Source organism: Triticum aestivum, chromosome 1B (genome assembly GCF_018294505.1).
Source record: "Triticum aestivum cultivar Chinese Spring chromosome 1B, IWGSC CS RefSeq v2.1, whole genome shotgun sequence".
Lineage (NCBI taxonomy): Eukaryota > Viridiplantae > Streptophyta > Magnoliopsida > Poales > Poaceae > Triticum > Triticum aestivum.
Genome location: NC_057795.1, coordinates 524930887 through 524955405, shown reverse-complemented (window position 1 = coordinate 524955405; position 24519 = coordinate 524930887).

Below are 24519 nucleotides of genomic sequence, written 5' to 3'. Positions count from 1 at the left end.
GATAATGCATATAAACTTGAGCTGCCTGCAGATTTTGGGGTTAGTCCCACTTTTAACATTGCAGATTTGAAGCCTTATTTGGGTGAGGAAGATGAGTTTCCGTCGAGGACGACTTCATTTCAAGAAGGGGAGGATGATGAGGACATCAATACCATTGTTACACCCACAGCCCCTGCTGCTATACATACTGGACCAATTACTAGAGCTCGTGCACGCCAACTAAATTACCAGGTACATTGGTTTCTTGGAAATGATTCTAATGTTCATGAGAATATGATGTTGCCTAAATTGGATACATTTGTTTTGCTTACAAATGAAGGGCCTAGCTTGGAGAAGGATGAACATTGGAGCAAGAACAAGCATGGAGATGATGGCATGCGCAAGGGGAACAAGAACGGAGTTACAAGTGATGATTTCAGGACTTTGAAGCCACCATAATGGGTGCATGAAGCCTTGGACGAAATATACAAGATGCCACTTCATAAATTTCGTCCCGAGGCTATTTTAGGTGCTGCGTCACCTTATTATTGGGCCAGGCCCATGTAATTTCGAAATACATAAGTATAGGCTATTTTTAGAGTCCGTATGTGTGGGGAAACAAGAGATAGGGTTGATTTCGGACCCCTCCACCAAGGGCCACGAAATTCCCCCCCTCTTCCTCCATATATACAGCCCTTAGGGCATCGTTTAGACTTTGGGTTTTGTTTAGATTAAAAGTTCGCCATAGCTGGAACTTCGCGTACTTCGTTTGTGTTCAACGACCAGACAAAGGCGTCACAAACCCCACCTTGATCAATAAAGCTTTCATCTTATATTCGCAATATCCGGATTGCAATCTCAGTTTCTTGCTTGTTCTTTGTTTGCTCGCAGGAAACAGACCCTCGTGGTCAGGTTGATCGTGCTCCGGCGTGGTCAATAACCTCTCGAAGTTGGTTTAGCGATTGCTAAGGCGCGACATCCTCGCATGTTCGTAGTCGGATCGTCAAAGTCGACTGCCACGAAAGCGATATCCATCATCTCATCGAAAGACGGGACACCTTTGCTTATATCAGGAGATATCGTTTCCACATATATATTGACCGATGCCAGGAATGCCCTTTTGTTTTGGCTTTCACGCACATGAGTTACAGCATGCCATCCGGCAAAAACAAGGAGAATAAGGCATGTAGCCTTTGGATTTTCTTCAATTTACGGTCAAATGAGATTGCCCGGATCATAGAGCATCTGCAGAAAGGTACGTTTGTCCCTACCAGGGGGGCTAATGTCTATAAGCAACATAATCTCCAGAATTTCCTTCAAAAGGAAGTGCCAATGGGTTCAGAAACTTGTCTGAAAAACAACGACGAATGATGTTCTTTAACTTTCAGGGCCAAAAAGTCCTGCTTAAGGCTGAATTTGAGGGTACTCCGGGCCTCCTGGCGGAAGAGGGGAGTATTTTTTGGATTCCCGTGCTCGCCGTGAGCAGTTTGAGTACTTATGGGTCCGACACGGGCTCCGAATGACAAAATTATGACCGTTTTAGTGAACATTCTATGGCAGTCCTTGAAAGTACTTCATTTTCTCGTGCGCTTTTTGCCTGATTGCCCCAGAATTTCTTGTCCTCTATAGAGGAGATATCGTTTCCACATATATTTGACACGATGCCAGGAATGCCCTTTTGTTCTTGGCTTTCACGCGCATGAGTTACAGCATGCCATCCGGCGAAAACAAGGAGAATAAGGCATATAGCCGCTGGATTTTCTTTAATTTATGACCAAATCAGATTGCCCGGATCTTAGAGCATCTGTAGAAAGGTATGTTTGTCCCTACCAGGGGGGCTAGTGTCTATAAGCAACATAATCTCTCGAATTTCCTTCAAAAGGAAGTGCCAATGGGTTCAGAAACTTGTTTGAAAAACAGCAACGAATGATGTTCTTTGACTTTCAGGGCCAAAAAGTCCTGCTTAAGGCTGAATTTGAGGGTACTCCGGGCCTCCTGCCGCAAGCGGGGAGTATTTTTTGGATTCGCGCGCTCGCCGCGAGCAGTTTGAGTACTTATGGGTCCGACACGGGCTCCGAATGACAAAATTATGACCGTTTTAGTGAACATCTGTCCATTCTATGGCAGTCCTTGAAAGTACTTCATTTTCTCGTGCGATTTTTCCTGATTGCCCCAAAATTTCTTGTCCTCTATAGAGGACATATCGTTTCCACATATATATTGACCGATGCCAGAAATGCCCTTTTGTTCTTGGCTTTCACGCACTTGAGTTACAGCATGCCATCCGGCAAAAACAAGGAGAATAAGGCATATAGCCGCTGGATTTTCTTTAATTTATGGCCAAATGAGATTGCCCGGATCATAGAGCATCTGCAGAAAGGTACATTTGTCCCTACCAGGGGGCTAGTGTCTATAAGCAACATAATCTCTTGAATTTCCTTCAAAAGGAAGTGCCAATGGGTTCAGAAACTTGTGTGAAAAATAGCGACGAATGATGTTCTTTGACTTCCAGGGCCAAAAAGTCCTGCTTAAGGCTGAATTTGAGGGTACTCCGGGCCTCCTGGCGGAAGCAGGGACTATTTTTTTGGATTCGCGCGCTCGCCGCGAGCAGTTTGATTACTTATGGGTCCGACACGGGCTCCGAATGACAAAATTATGACCGTTTTAGTGAACATCTGTCCATTCTATGGCAGTCCTTGAAAGTACATCATTTTCTCGTGCGCTATTTGCTTGATTGCCCCAGAATTTCTTGTCCTCTATAGAGGAGATATCGTTTCCACATATATATTGACCGATGCCAGGAATGCCCTTTTGTTCTTGGCTTTCACGCGCATGAGTTACAGCATGCCATCCGGCAAAAACAAGGAGAATAAGGCATGTAGCCTTTGGATTTTCTTCAATTTACGGCCAAATGAGATTGCCCGGATCATAGAGCATCTGCAGAAAGGTACATTTGTCCCTACCAGGGGGGCTAATGTCTATAAGCAACATAATCTCTCGAATTTCCTTCAAAAGGAAGTGCCAATGGGTTCAGAAAGTTGTCTGAAAAACAGCGATGAATGATGTTCTTTAACTTTCAGGGCCAAAAAGTCCTGCTTAAGGCTGAATTTGAGGGTACTCCGGGCCTCCTAGCGGAAGCGGAGAGTATTTTTTGGATTCCCGCGCTCGCCGCGAGCAGTTTTAGTACTTATGGGTCCGACACGGGCTCCGAATGACAAAATTATGACCGTTTTAGTGAACATCTCTCCATTCTATGGCAGTCCTTGAAAGTACTTCATTTTCTCGTGCGCTTTTTGCCTGATTGCCCCAGAATTTCTTGTCCTCTATAGAGGAGATATCGTTTCCACATATATATTGACCGATGCCAGGAATGCCCTTTTGTGATGAGGACATCAATACCATTGTTACACCCACAACCCCTGCCGCTATACATACTGGACCAATTAGTAGAGCTCGCGCACGCCAACTACTGCTACATATATGGACCAATACCATTGTTACACCCACAGCCCCTACTGCTACATATATGGGACCAATTACTAGAGCTGGCGCACGCCAATTAAATTATTAGGTACTTTCGTTTCTTGGTAATGATTCTAATGTTCATGAGAATATGATGCTGCCTAAATTGGATACATTTGTTTTGCTTACAAATGAAGGGCCTAGCTTGGAGAAGGATGAACATTGGAGCAAGAACAAGCATGGAGATGATGCCACGCGCAAGGGAAACAACAACGGAGTTACAAGTGATGATTTCAGGACTTTGAAGCCACCATAATGGGTGCATGAAGCCATGGATGAAATATACAAGATGCCACTTCATAAATTTCGTCCCGAGGCTATTATAGGTGCTGCGTCACCTTTTTATTGGGCCAGGCCCATGTAATTTCGAAATACATAAGTATAGGCTATTTTTAGAGTCCGTATGTGTGGGGAAACAAGAGATAGGGTTGATTTCGGACCCCTCCACCAAGGGCCACGAAATTCCCCCTCTCTTCCTCCATATATACAGCCCTTAGGGCACCGTTTAGACTTTGGGTTTTGTTTAGATTAAAAGTTCGCCATAGCTGGAACTTCGCATACTTCGTTTGTGTTCAACGACCAGACAAAGGCGTCACAGAAACCCACCTTGATCAATAAAGCTTTCATCTTATATTCGCAATATCCAGATTGCAATCTCAGTTTCTTGCTTGTTCTTCGTTTGCTCGCAGGAAACAGACCCTCGTGGTCAGGTTGATCGTGCTCCGGCGTGGTCAATAACCTCTTGGAGTTGGTTTAGCGATTGCTAAGGCGCGACATCCTCGCACGTTCGTAGTCGGATCGTCAAAGTCGACTTCCACCAAAGCGAAATCCATCATCTCATCGAAAGACGGGACACCTTTGCCTCTATCAGATCTACTTATATAGGAGCAAAAGGTGGCGGCCAAGGAGGTGGGAGGACATCCCAAGGCAGCCTAAAACTGACCTTAGGTCGTACAAGGCCAATAGGCGCAAGTGGAGGTGACGTAACACCTTTGGACTTGTAGTTTGACTCGGATTTTGCTACAGCATCAGATTGTTTCATCCATAACTCAACGCTCCGGGCGAATTTTAAGGTGAATCCAATTGGTGTGGAAAGAGCACTAAATCTACTTTCCAACAAAAAAAGAGTCACCCAATTCGGAGTCCGTATGAAAAAGTTGTTGATGTTTTGAGTCAGGTATGTCTGTGCAGTCCAAATCTGAGTCCAGAACGTGAGAGACTTGGACTCTATCTTCTCTTGGGCCAAAAGTGACGTGAGAGAACTTTTTGAACATCAAATAAACATCTCTTTCTTCCTTATCTTCATATGTGGATTGTACAAATGTCGCATACGCCTGCAATTAGACAAAACACAAAAGTGTGTGAAGTATTTTTGTTCTAGATAACATAAATAGATTATTGAATAGTTTGCACTAGAAATCACCTGACAAATATGCATGTATGCAATATTTTTGGTCATATCCAAGGTAGTCATGTCCTCATCATCCTCCCCTTCTTGAAAATAAAGCCGTCCTCGGCGTTGCTTAATCTGAAATGTGGCTAACAAAAGACACAAGGTGTACATGTTGTATATATGACACATGAACAGATGAGTAACTTGCATAGTTCATAAAATGTAAAGCCAAAAAATTAGCACAAGAAGTAGAAGGAATGAAAATATTGCAACTCAGTTTGCACATATAAGTGAAGCTCTTATTCATTTCAAAAGATTGACAATGTTCATCATTAAACCATCCCAACATTGGTGAATAAACTTTACTTGCATCAAATTTACATGCTACAACTGATAGAGGCAAAGGTGTCCCGATCTTTCGATGAGATGATAACTATCGATTTGGTGAAGATGACTTTGACGATCCGACTACAAACGTGCACGACGTTGCGCCTTAGCAATCGCTAAACCAACTCCGAGAGGTTATTGACCACGCCTGATAGAGGCAAAGGTGTCCCGTCTTTCGATGAGATGATGGATATCGCTTTGGTGGCAGTCGACTTTGACGATCCGACTACGAACGTGCGAGGACGTTGCGCCTTTGTAATCGCTAAACCAACTCCGAGAGGTTATTGACCACGCCGGAGCACGATCAACCTGACCACGAGGGTCTGTTTCCTGCGAGCAAATGAAGAACAAGCAAGAAACAAAGATTGCAATCTGGATATTGCGAATATAAGATGAAAGCTTTATTGATCAAGGTGGGGTTCTGTGACGCCTTTGTCTGGTCGTTGAACACAAACGAAGTACGCAAAGTTGCAGCTATGGCGAACTTTTAATCTAAACAAAACCCAAAGTCTAAACGATGCCCTAAGGGCTGTATATATGGAGGAAGAGGGGGGAATTTCGTGGCCCTTGGTGGAGGGGTCCGAAATCAACCCTATCTCTTGTTTCCCCACACATACGGACTCTAAAAATAGCCTATACTAATGTATTTCGAAATTACATGCGCCTGGCCCAATAAAAAGGTGACGCAGCACCTATAATAGCCTCGGGACGAAATTTATGAAGTGGCATCTTGTATATTTCGTCCAAGGCGTCATGCACCCATTATGGTGGCTTCAAAGTCCTGAAATCATCACTTGTAACTCCGTTCTTGTTCCCCTTGCGCATGCCATCATCTCCATGCTTGTTCTTGCTACAATGTTCATCCTTCTCCAAGCTAGGCCCTTCATTTGTAAGCAAAACAAATGTATCCAATTTAGGCAGCATCATATTCTCATGAACATTAGATTCATTACCAAGAAACGAAAGTACCTGGTAATTTAGTTGGCGTGCACGAGCTCTAGTAATTGGTCCAGTATGTATAGCAGTAGGGGCTGTGGGTGTAACAATTGTATTGATGTCCTCATCATCCTCCCCTTCTTGAAATGAAGTCGTCCTCGACGGAAGTTCATCTTCCTCACCCAAATAAGGCTTCAAATCTGCAATGTTAAAAGTGGGACTAACCCCAAAATCTGCAGGCAGCTCAAGTTTATATGCATTATCATTTATTTTCTCTAACACCTTAAAGGGACCATCAGCACGTGGCATTAACTTTGATTTGCGCAAATCAGGAAATCTATCCTTACGCAAATGTAAGCAAACAAGATCTCCAGCTGCAAACACAACATGTTTTCTACCCTTATCTCCAGCAAGTTTATATTTAGCATTCATACGCTCAATGTTTTCCTTAGTTAACTCATGCATTTTTAAAATCAATTCAGCACGTTGTTTAGCATCAAAATTAACCTTCTCCGAAGATGGAAGAGGCAACAAATCAATAGGTGCACGAGGTAGGAAACCATACACAACTTCAAAAGGGCACATCTTAGTAGTAGAATGCAATGAACGATTATAAGCAAATCCAATATGAGGCAAGCATTCCTCCCACATTTTCTTATTATTCTTCAAAACAGCCCTAAGCATAGTAGACAACGTTCTATTGACTACTTCAGTTTGTCCATCAGTTTGGGGGTGACAAGTAGTACTAAAAAGCAGTTTAGTCCCCAACTTTGCCCATAAACATCTCCAAAAGTGGCTAAGAAATTTAGTATCACGATCTGAAACAATAGTATTTGGCACACCATGCAAGCGAATAATTTCACGAAAGAACAAATCAGCAACATTAACAGCATCATCGCTTTTATGACATGGTATAAAGTGTGCCATTTTCGAGAATCTATCCACGACAACAAATATGCTATCCCTCCCCTTCTTTGTTCGAGGTAAACCTAAAACAAAGTCCATAGATATATCCTCCCAAGGAACACTAGGTACAGGCAAAGGCATATATAAACCATGAGGATTGAGTCGTGACTTAGCTTTTTGACAAGTAGTGCAGCGAGCAATAAAACGCTCAACATCCCGTCTCATCTTTGGCCAAAAGAAATGTGTAGCAAGTACGTCCTCCGTCTTCTTCACGCCAAAGTGTCCCATTAATCCTCCTCCATGCGCCTCCTGCAACAACAAAAGACGAACGGAGCTAGCTGGAATGCATAGCTTGTTAGCACGAAACACAAATCCATCGTTAACAACAAACTTGTTCCACATTCTTCCTTCTTTACAATTCTGCATTACATCTTTAAAATCAGCATCATGCACATATTGATCTTTGATGGTCTCCAAACCAAATATTTTGAAGTCAAGTTGTGAAAGCATAGTATAGCGACGAGGCAATGCATCAGCAATAATATTTTCTTTTCCCTTCTTGTGTTTAATGACATAAGGGAAAGTCTCAATGAATTCAACCCATTTAGCATGTCTACGATTCAGTTTAGCTTGACTTTTAATATGTTTCAAAGATTCATGATCAGAATGTATAACAAATTCTTTGGGCCATAAATAATGTTGCCATGTTTCTAAAGTCCGAACAAGAGCATATAATTCTTTATCATAAGTAGAATAATTCAGACTAGGCCCACTCAATTTTTCAGAAAAGTATGCAACAGGTTTGCCATCTTGTAATAACACACCTCCTAATCCAATTCCACTAGCATCACATTCAAGCTCAAAAGTCTTATTAAAATCAGGAAGTTGGAGTAAAGGAGCATGTGTCAACTTATCTTTCAATACCGTGAAGGCTTCTTCCTGTGCGGTACCCCAAAGAAAAGGCACATCTTTCTTTGTAAGCTCATTGAGAGGTGCAGCAATGGTGCTGAAATCTCTCACAAAACGCCTATAGAATCCAGCGAGGCCAAGAAGACTCCTCACTTGTGTGACCGTTTTGGGCTGCGGCCAACTCTCAATAGCTTCAATCTTGGCTTTATCAACTTCAATTCCCTATGGAGTAACAACATAGCCAAGAAAAGATACTCGGTCGGTGCAAAAGGTGCACTTCCCAAGGTTACCAAACAAACGTGCATCACGTAGAGCAATAAAAACAGCACGTAAATGTTCCAAATGTTCTTCCAAAGATCTGCTATAAATCAATATGTCATCAAAGTAAACTACCACAAATCGTCCAATGAAAGCACGTAAAACTTCGTTCATTAATCTCATGAAAGTACTAGGTGCATTAGTTAACCCAAAAGGCATGACTAACCACTCATATAATCTAAACTTAGTTTTAAATGCTGTTTTCCAATCATCTCCCAATTTCATACGAATTTGATGGTAGCCACTACGCAAATTAACTTTGGACAATATTGTAGAGCCACTCAATTCATCAAGCATATCATCTAGCCTAGGAATAGGATGACGATAACGAATAGTAATATTATTAATGCCTCTACAATCAACACACATACGTGATGTACCATCCTTTTTCGGCACTAGAATAATAGGAACAGCACAAGGACTAAGGGATTCGCGTATATAACCTTTGTCGAGAAGCTCTTGTACTTGACGCATAATCTCCTTCGTCTCCTCTGGATTGGTACGGTATGGTGCACGGTTTGGAAGTGAAGCACCGGGAATTAAGTCAATCTGATGCTCAATCCCTCGAATAGGCGGTAATCCCGGTGGCACGTCTTGTGGAAAAACGTCAGCGAACTCCTGCAAAATGTTAGTGACAGCAGGAGGCAAAGAGGAAGGCGCGTCCTCGAATGAAAATAATGCCTCTTTGCACACAAAAGCATAGCAAACAGCTGAAATCTAGCTCATCAATATCAGATTTGGTGGCAAGTAAACATGCACTTTTCAATTTAATTTCAGAAGCAACACTAGATGGTTTATTATTAGGCTTCATTTGTTGCTCAAATTCTTTTGCCACAATCTGATTTTCACTCTTATTCTTCTCCTGTTTTGCTTTATTAGCTCTATTAATATCATCTTTCAAAATGGAATCAGGAGTCATAGGAAGCAAAGTAATATTTTTATCCTGATGAACAAGAGTATAGTGATTGTTTCTACCATGGTGTACAGAATTTTTATCAAATTGCCATGGTCTACCAAGTAATAAGGAACATGCTTGCATAGGTACCACATCACAATCAACATAATCAGCACATGTAGAGATACTAAAATGCACACGAACAGTACGTGTTACCTTAACCTTGCCGCTGTTGTTGAACCATTGGATGTAGTAAGGATGTGGATGTGGTCTTGTGGTGAGAGAAAGCTTCTCCACCATCTCCATGCTAGCCAAGTTGTTGCAGCTCCCTCCGTCTATTATGACGCGCACAGAACGTTCCTTCACAACTCCCTTGGTATGGAACAAATTGTGCCTCTGATTTTGCTCAGCTTGTGTGACCTGCACACTCAAAACACGTTGAGCAACTAAACATTCATACCTGTCAGCGTCTTCAGGAGCCATGTATTGCGTCTCATGATCAGAATCATCTCCACCATGTTCTTCACGTGTAATAAGAGCCAATATCTCCTCATCATAGTCACTAGCGGACTCAAATCCACCACCCTCGGTAGCAATCATCACACGCGGAGATTTGCATTCTCTCGCATAATGACCTCCTCCCTTTCAACGACAATGAATAATATCACTTGTGTGCCCTGTTGATGCCCTGGAAGAAGAAGAACTCCGTGCAGGCCCGGCAGGTGCGCTCTTGGCAGATAATGGTGGTTGTTCCTGTTTTCTTGTATCACGGCTGTAGGAGGCACCTGATTGAGATGCTGGTGCAGTAGAAGATGCACGCGGTGTCCATGATGAAGGTCGGCCTGCAGAAAAGTTAGTTCGCGCCAATGCTTGTCGATCCTGCACTTCACGTTCAGCTTTACAAGCAAGATGGAATAAACGAGTGATATTAGTATACTCCTTATAGTCTAGAATGGTCTGAATCTCTCTATTTAATCCACCCAGAAAACGTGCAAGCATAGCTTCATTCTCCTCAACAATACCACATCGAATCATGCCAGTTTGTAATTCCTGATAATATTCTTCTACAGAATTTTTTCCTTGTCTTAAACGCTGCAATTTTTGAAGCAATTCACGTTGATAATATGGTGGAACCCAACGCGTACGCATAGCGGTTTTCAAAGCAGCCCAAGTAGTTGGAATAGGATATAATCTACAATGTTCAGACCACCAGACACATGCAAAACTAGTGAAAGCACAAACAGCAGCAGCAACCCGTCTCTCCTCGGGATATTGTAAACATGTAAAATGTTATTCAGTTTCTAACTCCCAAGTAAGATATATATCAGGAACATATCTACCCTCAAATGGTGGAATATTCAATTTCAGTTTAGGAATATGGACATCATCTCGTACCTGAGCTGGTGGTGCAGGCCTACCATTACGAATATATACCTGAGGTCGACCTGCTGGTGGTGGTACAGGTGGCTGCACGTAGTGCTGATTTTGATCAACCTCATCCTCATAATCTCCCACATAATCATCCTCCTCCGCATCAGCAGCAGGAGCCACAGAAGTATCAACAGCAGCACCAACAGTTTGGCCAGACGCAAGAGGAACACGGCTTGCTCGGCGGAGGTCTGTTTCGCGACGTGGAGGTAGTCGTCGTTGTTGTTGTTGTTGGAGAGGTGCGTTAGGTGCAGCGGGTGGTGGTGGTGGAAGACGCGTGAGCAATTCATTAAACTTGTTATCGAGCTTTGTTTCGAACGTCTTCTCAAGGCCAGTGATCTTCTCCATGGCCTCTTCAAAATTGTTCAGCACATCTTGCACCTGTTCAGTCATCATTTGCTGAAACTTATCATGAAGCTCCTTGTTCGATAAATTCTCCCAGTCAATCTCGTCGTCTTGTGATCCTGGCATGGTTAGCAGCGATAGAAACACACAAGAATATGATGCTACAGACTACGAACAAGTGGTGGTGGTGGGTGTCACAAACCCGTCAAGCAAAACTCAAATTCTTACCAGTTCTTACCCAGCAGCAGGCGGTGATCGGCAACCGTTGTAGTCAAAACTCTCAAAGCTTGGATAGAGCGATTACCAGGGAGAGTCAAACGCACGATGTAGATGTATGTGGAGCTGGGAAGGCTTATAATATGGTAGCAAAAAGGGTCAGCAATAATCAATTCAGAGATGCAAAGTTGAATAAACGCTCAACGACGGTACTGTGTTGGTCCTAGGCTAGACTGTGCTAGAGACGCGAGCCTAGAACACCAACAAAATCACGGCGCGGCACGTAAACAAGGGAGGAGCACACTCTGAATTTTTTTTCTCTTTTTTTTGCACTTTTTTTCCTCTTTTTTTTTGCTCCGCAACAAATTTTTTTCGAAAAAGTCTACAAATGGTCTAAAAACTGCCTAGCCAGAATTTTCCAGACTTAGTTTTTTTTTTGAAATTGGAACTATTTTACTTCTGCGGATGGCTCGGAAGTTGGGGAGTCCTTCTCTGTCACGACTCGGAGTATCGCGTGATCTGGAAATCAAGAACAATGCAACAATTACTGGACTGGGACTAGAACTGGTGGCGGAGATGAATCTGGTGGAACTCGGACTAGTGGCGAAGATGAATCTGGTGGAACACGGACAGGTGGCGGATATATGTTGCAGGTGAACTCGGATTGGCGTGATGGCGGCGGATATGTGGTGGCGTATATGGATTCGGATTAACGGTGAATATGTGGTGGTGGTATATGGCAACAACGACGATGATGATGTGGTGGTGATATATGGCAGCGGCGACGTGACAACCTGTGAACAGAACTCGAAACTCTAAAAGACTAGACGCTAAGACCAGCAACTGGACACGACGATGCAACCGCAAATTCAACAAAGCAAATACAGAAAAGATTATGCAAGGCTCAGATTGGTTCGGATGGGATGAACTAACCCTAATTTTTTTTGGCTTTTTTGTGGACTATAGGTATGAAGAACAGACTCGATCTAAACTACGAAAAACTGTAAAATCTCACCGAGCAACCTGGAAATCTGATACCACTTGATAGAGGCAAAGGTGTCCCGTCTTTCGATGAGATGATGGATATCGCTTTGGTGGAAGTCGACTTTGACGATCCGACTACAAACGTGCGAGGACGTCGCGCCTTAGCAATCGCTAAACCAACTCCGAGAGGTTATTGACCACGCCGGAGCATGATCAACCTGACCACGAGGGTCTGTTTCCTGCGAGCAAACGAAGCACAAGCAAGAAACTAAGATTGCAATCTGGATATTGCGAATATAAGATGAAAGCTTTATTGATCAAGGTGGGGTTCTGTGACGCCTTTGTCTGGTCGTTGAACACAAACGAAGTACGCGAAGTTGCAGCTATGGTGAACTTTTAATCTAAACAAAACCCAAAGTCTAAACGATGCCCTAAGGGCTGTATATATGGAGGAAGAGGGGGGAATTTCGTGGCCCTTGGTGGAGGGGTCCGAAATCAACCCTATCTCTTGTTTCCCCACACATACGGACTCTAAAAATAGCCTATACTTATGTATTTCGAAATTACATGGGCCTGGCCCAATAATAAGGTGACGCAGCACCTAAAATAGCCTCGGGACGAAATTTATGAAATGGCATCTTGTATATTTCGTCCAAGGCTTCATGCACCCATTATGGTGGCTTCAAAGTCCTGAAATCATCACTTGTAACTCCGTTCTTGTTCCCCTTGTGCATGCCATCATCTCCATGCTTGTTCTTGCTCCAATGTTCATCCTTCTCCAAGCTAGGCCCTTCATTTGTAAGCAAAACAAATGTATCCAATTTAGGCAGCATCATATTCTCATGAACATTAGAATCATTACCAAGAAACGAAAGTACCTGGTAATTTAGTTGGCGTGCACGAGCTCTAGTAATTGGTCCAGTATGTTTAGCAGCAGGGGCTGTGGGTGTAACAATTGTATTGATGCGGAGGTGTCCCGTCTTTCGATGAGATGATGGATATCGCTTTGGTGGAAGTCAACTTTAACGATCCGACTACGAACGTGCGAGGACGTCGCGCCTTAGCAATCGCTAAACCAACTCCGAGAGGTTATTGACCACGCCGGAGCACGATCAACCTGACCACGAGGGTCTGTTTCCTGCGAGCAAACGAAGAACAAGCAAGAAACTAAGATTGCAATCTGGATATTGCGAATATAAGATGAAAGCTTTATTGATCAAGGTGGGGTTCTGTGACGCCTTTGTCTGGTCGTTGAACACAAACGAAGTACGCGAAGTTGCAGCTATGGCAAACTTTTAATCTAAACAAAACCCAAAGTCTAAACGATGCCCTAAGGGCTGTATATATGGAGGAAGAGGGGGGAATTTCGTGGCCCTTGGTGGAGGGGTCCGAAATCAACCCTATCTCTTGTTTCCCCACACATACGGACTCTAAACATAGCCTATACTTATGTATTTCGAAATTACATGGGCCTGGCCCAATAATAAGGTGACGCAGCACCTAAAATAGCCTCGGGACGAAATTTATGAAGTGGCATCTTGTATATTTCGTCCAAGGCTTCATGCACCCATTATGGTGGCTTCAAAGTCCTGAAATCATCACTTGTAACTCCGTTCTTGTTCCCCTTGTGCATGCCATCATCTCCATGCTTGTTCTTGCTCCAATGTTCATCCTTCTCCAAGCTAGGCCCTTCATTTGTAAGCAAAACAAATGTATCCAATTTAGGCAGCATCATATTCTCATGAACATTAGAATCATTACCAAGAAACGAAAGTACCTGGTAATTTAGTTGGCGTGCACGAGCTCTAGTAATTGGTCCAGTATGTATAGCAGCAGGGGCTGTGGGTGTAACAATTGTATTGATGTCCTCATCAACGCCGAAGCACAATCAACCTGACCACGAAGGTCTATTCCTGCAAGCAATCGAAGAACAAGCAAGAATATGATAAAGCAATCTGAATATTGCGAATATAGATGAAGTATTGATAAAGGTGGGGGATCCGTAAGCGGTCTTGGTCTGGTCGTTGGACACAAACGAAGTACACAAAGTTGCAATGGCTAACTTTTAACTAAACAAATCCCCCGGAAAAAGCTACTAGATGGATCTACTTATATAGGAGCAAGGGGTGGCGGCCTAGGAGGTGGGAGGACGTTCCAAGGCAGCCTAAAACTAACCCTAGGTCGTACAAGGCCAATGGGCCCAAGTGGAGGTGATGCAACACCTTTGGACTTGTTGTTTGACTCGGATTCTGCTGCAGCGTCTGATTGTTTCGTCGATACCTCAACGCTCCGGACGAATTTGAAGGTGAATCCAATTGGGCTGGAAAGAGCACAAAATCTAGAATCCAATAAAAAAAGAATCACCCAATTCGGAGTCTGTATGAAAAAGTTGTTGGCGTTTTGAGTCAGGTATGTCTGTGCAGTCCGAATCTGAATCCAGAACGTGAGAGACTTGGACTCTATCTTCTCTTGGCCCAAAAGTGACGTGAGAGAACTTTTTGAACAGAACTTAAACATCTCTTTATCCCTTATCTTCATATGTGAATTGTACAAATATCCCATACACCTGCAATTAGACAAAACACAAAAGTGTGTGAAATATTTTTGTTCTGGATAACATAAATAGATTATTGAATAGTTTGCACTAGAAATCACCTGACAAATATGCATGTATGCAATATTTTTGGTCGTATCCAAGGTAGTCATGTCCTCATCAACAACATGCTTAAATAATCAAACATGCAATAAGTCATTCAACACAAAATCATCACCAAGATTAGAGGTCATATCAAAATGATTAAACATTGATTCTTTTGCATCAACAGTTAATTCAATGGGTGCACTCAAATTTATTGGTATTTCAATTGTTTGATCACATGACGCATTCATGACAGTATCAAGATTCTCTAAAATAGGTGATGTGCTCAAATCACCAGGTAACTCAACACATGATGCATTCAAGTTAACTAGGGATGCGTCATTCTCATGTGAAGTTATATCATCAATACCTTTACTATTACCTTGTCGCAAAGACGTAGATGATGTAGGTACAGATGTAGACAATGCACCATGCTCTTGAGATGATGCCGCACTCACAATCCGAGGTGGGGCTGCTCTAGTAGGTGCAACAGTGGAGGAACCAACCGGCGGTGGTGAGCATGAACTGGAATAGTAGTTGTTGTAGTCACCCAATGCATCCTCCTGTATCTGTCTCTCAAAGGTACAAGCACGAACATACATACCAGTAATGCAACGAGGAATATACTGAAATCTTGCCTGAATATCATGGTTCAAACCACCAAAAAATCTATTCATTGTATCATCCTTAGATTCTTCTATGTCACAATGATGCATATAAGATTTGAACTCTTTATAGTAAGCATGAACAGTGTTGTTGCCTTGTTTAAATTGTTCAAATTTGCGAAGCAATTCACGACGATAGTAAGGAGGGAAAAAATGTTGTCTCATTACATCTTTCAAATCTTTCCAAGTTGTGGGTTGGTTATCAATATTTTTCTTACAATGCACACTCCAGCAAACTGAAGCAAAACCAGTAAATGCTCTAGTGGCAGCTTGTACTCGCTCAAGTTCAGAAAAGTCATGGTTACTAAAAACTTGTTCTACTTCAAACTCCCAAGCTAGATAAATAGCAGGATTAAATCTACCCTCAAATGACGGTAAAGAGATAACCTGACCATGTGGTGTGTGTTGTCCCAACTCTCATGATGGTGAAGATGTGTCCGTCGTCCAAGAACTTCTATCTCCGGAACCTGTCATGATTAGTAGAAACAAGAAACAAAATTCGAGAATAATGTTCCTATGAACTACTAGGATGTGGTTGTAAAGTGCTCACAGTAAAGCAAATATCAATATCTTGCAAGTTCTTACCATCCGGCAGGTGGTGACAGGCAACCAGCGATGTCAAATAACTCCGAGGATTGTGTAAAGCGATTGCCAGGGGAACCTACGTATACACGGTGTAGAAATATGTGGAGCTAGGTTGGCTATATATGGTAGCAAAAGATTAGCAATAATCAATTCAGAGATGCAATGTTGAATAAACGCTCAACGACGGTACTGTGCTGGTCCTAGGCTAGACGAACTAGAGACGCAAGCCTAGAACACTAATGAGGTCATGGCGTAGCACAACTAGCATCAATCAAGGATACTAAGTAGCTCTGGATAGCAAGATATAAGTGAAGATCACAACGGTAGTGAAGATAATGATGAAAAGCAACTGCCAAGCAGGATATACAACAACTCTCTCCAACTTTCCTGTTGAAAAGTTTGAGCCAATTTTCTGATAAATTTTCAAAGAATACTACTCAAGCTTTCCAATGCAAAAAGAATCACTCAATTCCGAATTGATATGAGGAGTCAAAGAATTCTAAAACTGGCCTGAAAAATTGGAACAAGCTGTGTTCACGAACTTCGGAGGGCAAAAAGACCTATTTAGAAGCCGATTTTGAGGTGTCAAATATTGAACTAGCTTTTGTAACTATTTAGATGCGGCTTGTCGCTAGCTTTAATTTGAGTTCTCATGGAGCAAAAACGGACTTCGTATGAGGAAGATACACCTGTTTTACTGAACAGTGCACTAAACAGATTCCAATCCGAATTCAGGTACGAGATTGATTCTAGATAGATCCGATTTTTTTCTTCTCTTTTTTTTCTTCTCACACTTTTTTTCTTTTTCTTCCCTTTCCTTTTCTTTTTCTCTATCTTCTTTTTCTCCCTCTTTGCAAGACAAACTAGATAAGATGCAGATTGGATCAGGCGAAGATCTGAGTGACCTCAACTATTATTATGACAATGAATAGTGCGTAGCACATGGTGGAAATTGGTGGATGGGATGATGGACAGGGGACGGGATAATGATGCAGTGGCGGCGTGACTAATGTGAACAGAACTCGAAACTCTAAAGGAACTAGACACTAAGACCAGCAACTTGACACGGCGATGCAACCGATAATTCAGTAATGCAAATAATGAAAAGAAAATTGCAAAGGCTCAGTCTGGCTAGGACAAAGGATGAATAGATCTAACTTTGGTTTTTTGGCTTTTTCTTGGACAATAGGTAAGAAAATAATCTAATCTAGGAAAAACTGGAAATTCTCACCGAGCAACCTGAAAACTGATACCACTTGATAGAGGCAAAGGTGTCCCGTCTTTCGATGAGATGATGGATATCGCTTTGGTGGAAGTCGACTTTGACGATCCGACTACGTCGCGCCTTAGCAATCGCTAAACCAACTCCGAGAGGTTATTGACCACGCCGGAGCACGATCAACCTGACCACGAGGGTCTGTTTCCTGCGAGCAAACGAAGAACAGGCAAGAAACTGAGATTGCAATCTGGATATTGCGAATATAAGATGAAAGCTTTATTGATCAAGGTGGGGTTCTGTGACGCCTTTGTCTGGTCGTTGAACACAAATGAAGTACGCGAAGTTGCAGCTATGGCGAACTTTAATCTAAACAAAACCCAAGGGAAAAGCTACTAGATGGATCTACTTATATAGGAGCAAGGGGTGGCAGCCAAGGAGGTGGGAGGACGTCCCAAGGCAGCCTAAAACTAACCCTAGGTCGTACAAGGCCAATGGGCCCAAGTGGAGGTGACGTAACACCTTTGGACTTGTAGTTTGACTCGGATTCTGCTGCAGCATCAGATTGTTTCGTCCATAACTCACGCTCCGGACGAATTTTAAGGTGAATCCAATTGGTGTGGAAAGAGCATGAAATCTACTTTCCAACAAAAAAAGAATCACCCAATTCAGAGTCCGTATGAAAAAGTTGTTGACGTTTTGAGTCAGGTATGTCTGTGCAGTCCGAATCTGATTCCAGAACGTGAGAGACTTGGACTCTATCTTCTCTTGGGCCAAAAGTGACGTGAGAGAAATTTTTGAACAGCAAATAAACATCTCTTTCTTCCTTATCTTCATATGTGGATTGTACAAATGTCCCATACACCTGCAATTAGACAAAACACAAAAGTGTGTGAAGTATTTTTGTTCTGGATAACATAAATAGATTATTGAATAGTTTGCACTAGAAATCACCTGACAAATATGCATGTATGCAATATTTTTGGTCATATCCAAGGTAGTCATGTCCTCATCATAAGCCTTCCCAGCTCCACATACATCTACGTCGTTCGTTTGACTCTCCCTGGTAATCGCTCTATCCAAGCTTTGAGAGTTTTGACTACAACGGTTGCCGATCACCGCCTGCTGCTGGGTAAGAACTGGTATGAATTTGAGATTTGCTTCACGGGTTTGTGATACACCACCACCACTTCTTAGTAGTCTGTAGGATCATATTCTTGTGTGTTTCTATTTGCTGCTAACCATGGTAGGATCACAAGCCGATGAGACTGATTGGGAGAAACTGACGAACAAACAGCTACATGATAAATTTCAGCAAATGATGAGTGGACAGGTGCAAGATGTGCTAAACAGATTTGACGAGGCCATGGAGAAGATAGATGGCATGTAGAAGACATTCAAAACAAAGCTTGATAGCAAGTTTAATGAATTGCTCGCGCGTTTTCCACAACCACCGCCGGCTGCACCTATCGCACCTCTGCAACAACAACAACTACAACAACACCCCCTTTCGATTCAGTATGGACGAGCACAGCGTGTTCCTATTGAGCCAGGACAAAATTCTGGTGCCACTGCTACTGCTGTTGGTGCTTCTGTAGCTCCTGCTGTTAGTGCCGAGGTGGAGGAATATTATGAGGATGAGGTTGATCAAAATCAGAACTACGTGCAGCCACCAGCACCACCAGCAGCAAGTCGACCTCAGGTATATATTCGCAACGGTAGGCCTGCACTACCACCTCAGGTACGAAATAATGACCATATTCCGAAACTGAAATTGAATATTCCACCATTTGAGGGTAGATATGTTCCTGATATATATCTTACTTGGGAGTTAGAAACTGAACAACGTTTTACATGTTTACAATATCCCAAGGAGAGACGGGTTGTTGATGCTGTTTGTGCTTTCACTAGTTTTGCATGTGTATGGTGGTCTGAACATTGTAGATTATATCCTATTCCAACTACTTGGGCTGCTTTGGAAACTGCTATGCATACTCGTTGGGTTCCACCATATTATCAACGTGAATTGCTTCAAAAATTGCAGCGTTTAAGACAAGGAAAAAATTCTGTAGAAGAATATTATCAGGAATTACAAACTGGCATGATTAGATGTGGTATTGTTGAGGAGAATGAAGCTATGCTTGCCCGTTTTATAGGTGGATTAAATAGAGAGATTCAAACCATTCTAGAGTATAAGGAGTATACTAATATCACTCGTTTATTCCATCTTGCTTGTTAAGCTGAACGTGAAGTGCAGGATCGACAAGCATTGGCGCGAACTAACTTTTCTGCAGGTCGACTTTCATCATGGACACCGCGTGCATCCTCTACTTCCACTACACCAGCACCTCCATCAGCTGCTCCCTCCAGCCGTGATACAAGAAAGCAGGCACAACCTCCACTATTTGCCAAGAGCGCACCTGCCGGGCCTACACAGAGCTCTTCTTCTTCCATGGCATCAACTGGGCACACAAGTGATATTATTTGTCGTCGTTGTAAGGGAAGAGGTCATTATGCGAGAGAATGCAAATCTCAGCGTGTGATGATTGCTACTGAGGATGGTGGGTATGAGTCCGCTAGTGACTATGATGAGGAGATGTTGGCTCTTATTACACGTGAAGAACATGATGGAGATGATTTCGCTTTGGTGGAAGTCGACTTTGACGATCCGACTACGAACGTGCGAGGACGTCGCGCCTTAGCAATCGCTAAACCAACTCCGAGAGGTTATTGATCATGCCGGAGCACGATCAACCTGACCACAAGGGTCTGTTTCCTGCGAGCAAACGTAGAACAAGCAAGAATTTGAGATTGCAATCTGGATATTGCGAATATAAGATGAAAGCTTTATTGATCAAGGTGGGGTTCTGTGACGCCTTTGTCTGGTCGTTGAACACAAACGAAGTACGTGAAGTTGCAGCTATGGCGAACTTTAATCTAAACAAAACCCAAAGTCTAAACGGTGCCCTAAGGGCTGTATATATGGAGGAAGAGGGGGGGGGGGATTTCGTGGCCCTTGGTGGAGGGGTCCGAAATCAACCATATCTCTTGTTTCCCCACACATATGGACTCTAAAAATAGCCTATACTAATGTATTTCGAAATTACAAGGCCCTGGCCCAATAATAAGGTGACGCAGCACCTAGAATAGCCTCGGGACAAAATTTATGAAGTGTCATCTTGTATATTTCGGCCAAGGCTTCATGCACCCATTATGGTGGCTTCAAAGTCCTGAAATCATCACTTGTAACTCCGTTCTTGTTCCCCTTACGCATGGCATCATCTCCATGCTTGTTCTTGCTCCAATGTTCATCCTTCTCCAAGCTAGGCCCTTCATTTGTAAGCAAAATAAATGTATCCAATTTAGGGAGCATCATATTCTCATGAACATTAGAATCATTACCAAGAAACGAAAGTACCTGATAATTTAATTGGCGTGCGCGAGCTCTAGTAATTGGTCCCGTATATGTAGCAGTAGGGGCTGTGGGTGTAACAATGGTATTGATGTCCTCATCATCCTCCCCTTCTTGAAATGAAGTCGTCCTCGACGGAAGCTCATCTTCCTCACCCAAATAAGGCTTCAAATCTGCAATGTTAAAAGTGGGACTAACCCCAAAATCTGCAGGCAGCTCAAGTTTATATGCATTATCATTTATTTTCTCTAACACCTTAAAGGGACCATCAGCACCTGGCATTAGCTTTGATTTGCGCAAATCAGGAAATCTATCCTTACGCAAATGTAACCAAACAAGATCTCCAGGTGCAAACACAACATGTTTTCTACACTTATCTCCAGCAAGTTTATATTTAGCATTCATACGCTCAATGTTTTCCTTAGTTAACTCATGCATCTTTAAAATCAATTCAGCACGTTGTTTAGCATCAAAATTAACCTTCTCCGAAGATGAAAGAGGCAACAAATCAATAGGTGCACGAGGTAGAAAACCATACACAACTTCAAAAGGGCACATCTTAGTAGTAGAATGCAATGAACGATTATAAGCAAATTCAATAGGAGGCAGGCATTCCTCCCACATTTTCTTATTACTCTTCAAAACAGCCCTAAGCATAGTAGACAATGTTCTAGTGACTACTTCAGTTTGTCCATCAGTTTGGGGGTGACAAGTAGTACTAAAAAGCAGTTTAGTCCCCAACTTAGCCCATAAACATCTCCAAAAGTGGCTAAGAAATTTAGTATCACGATTTGAAACAATAGTATTTGGCACACCATGCAAGCGAATAATTTCACGAAAGAACAAATCAGCAACATTAACATCATCATCGCTTTTATGACATGGTATAAAGTGTGCCATTTTCGAGAATCTATCCACGACAACAAATATGCTATCCCTCCCCTTCTTTGTTTGAGGTAAACCTAAAACAAAGTCCATAGATATATCCTCCCAAGGAACACTAGGTACAGGCAAAGGCATATATAAACCATGAGGATTGAGTCGTGACTTAGCTTTTTGACATGTAGTGCATCGAGCAATAAAACGCTCAACATCCCATCTCATCTTTGGCCAAAAGAAATGTGTAGCAAGTACGTCCTCTGTCTTTTTCACGCCAAAGTGTCACATTAATCCTCCTCCATGCGCCTCCTGCAACAACAAAAGACGAACGGAGCTTGCTGGAATGCATAGCTTGTTAGCACGAAACACAAATCCATCATTAACGACAAAGTTCTTCCACATTCTTCCTTCTTTACAATTCTACATTACATCTTTAAAATCAGCATCATGCGCATATTGATCTTTGATGGTCTCCAAACCAAATATTTTGAAGTCAAGTTGTGAAAGCATAGTATAGCGACGAGACAATGCATCAGCAATAACATTTTCTTTTCCCTTCTTGTGTTTAATGACATAAGGGAAAGTCTCAATGAATTCAACCCATTTAGCATGTCTACGATTTAGTTTAGCTTGACTTTTAATATGTTTGAATGATTCATGATCAGAATGTATAACAAATTCTTTGGGCCATAAATAATGTTGCCATGTTTCTAAAGTCCGAACAAGAGCATATAACTCTTTATCATAAGTAGAATAATTCAGACTAGGCCCACTCAATTTTTCAGAAAAGTATGCAACAGGTTTGCCATCTTGTAATAACGCACCTCCTAATCCAATTCCACTAGCATCACATTCAAGCTCAAAAGTCTTATTAAAATCAGGAAGTTGGAGTAAAGGAGCATGTGTCAACTTATCTTTCAATACCGTGAAGGCTTCTTCCTGTGCGGTACCCCAAAGTAAAGACACATCTTTCTTTGTAAGCTCATTGAGAGGTGCAGCAATGGTGCTGAAATCTCTCACAAAACGCCTATAGAATCCAGCGAGGCCAAGAAAACTCCTCACTTGTGTGACCATTTTGGGCTGCTGCCAACTCTCAATAGCTTCAATCTTGGCTTTATCAACTTCAATTCCCTGTGGAGTAACAACGTAGCCAAGAAAAGATACTCGGTCGGTGCAAAAGGTGCACTTCCCAAGGTTACCAAACAAACGTGCATCACGTAGAGCAATAAAAACAGGACGTAAATGTTCCAAATGTTCTTCCAAAGATCTGCTATAAATCAATATGTCATCAAAGTAAACTACCACAAATCGTCCAATGAAAGCACGTAAAACTTCGTTCATTAATCTCATGAAAGTACTAGGTGCATTAGTTAACCCAAAAGGCATAACTAACCACTCATATAATCCAAACTTAGTTTTAAATGTTGTTTTCCATTCATCTCCCAATTTCATACGAATTTGATGGTAGCCACTACGCAAATCAACTTTGGAGAATATTGTAGAGCCACTCAATTCATCAAGCATATCATCTAGCCTAGGAATAGGATGACGATAACGAATAGTAATATTATTAATGCCTCTACAATCAACACACATACGTGATGTACCATCCTTTTTCGGCACTAGAATAATAGGAACAGCACAAGGTGATAGAGGCAAAGGTGTCCCGTCTTTCGATGAGATGGTGGATTTCGCTTTGGTGGAAGTCGACTTTGACGATCCGACTACGAGCGTGCGAGGACGTCGCGCCTTAGCAATCGCTAAACCAACTCCGAGAGGTTATTGACCACGCCGGAGCACGATCAACCTGACCACGAGGGTCTGTTTCCTGCGAGCAAATGAAGAACAAGCAAGAAACTAAGATTGCAATCTGGATATTGCGAATATAAGATGAAAGCTTTATTGATCAAGGTGGGGTTCTGTGACGCCTTTGTCTGGTCGTTGAACACAAACGAAGTACGCGAAGTTGCAGCTATGGCGAACTTTTAATCTAAACAAAACCCAAAGTCTAAACGATGCCCTAAGGGCTGTATATATGGAGGAAGAGGGGGGAATTTCGTGGCCCTTGGTGGAGGGGTCCGAAATCAACCCTATCTCTTGTTTCCCCACACATACGGACTCTAAAAATAGCCTATACTTATGTATTTCGAAATTACATGGGCCTGGCCCAATAATAAGGTGACGCAGCACCTAAAATAGCCTCGGGACGAAATTTATGAAGTGGCATCTTGTATATTTCGTCCAAGGCTTCATGCACCCATTATGGTGGCTTCAAAGTCCTGAAATCATCACTTGTAACTCTGTTCTTGTTCCCCTTGCGCATGCCATCATCTCCATGCTTGTTCTTGCTCCATTGTTCATCCTTCTCCAAGCTAGGCCCTTCATTTGTAAGCGAAACAAATGTATCCAATTTAGGCAGCATCATATTCTCATGAACATTAGAATCATTACCAAGAAACGAAAGTACCTGGTAATTTAGTTGGCGTGCACGAGCTCTAGTAATTGGTCCAGTATGTATAGCAGCAGGGGCTGTGGGTGTAACAATTGTATTGATGTGCTCATCATCCTCCCCTTCTTGAAATGAAGTCGTCCTCGACGGAAGTTCATCTTCCTCACCCAAATAAGGCTTCAAATCTGCAATGTTAAAAGTGGGACTAACCCCAAAATCTGCAGGCAGCTCAAGTTTATATGCATTATCATTTATTTTCTCTAACACCTTAAAGGGACCATCAGCACGTGGCATTAGCTTTGATTTGCACAAATCAGGAAATCTATCCTTACGCAAATGTAACCAAACAAGATCTCCAGGTGCAAACACAACATGTTTTCTACCCTTATCTCCAGCAAGTTTATATTTAGCATTCATATGCTCAATGTTTTCCTTAGTTAACTCCTGCATTTTTAAA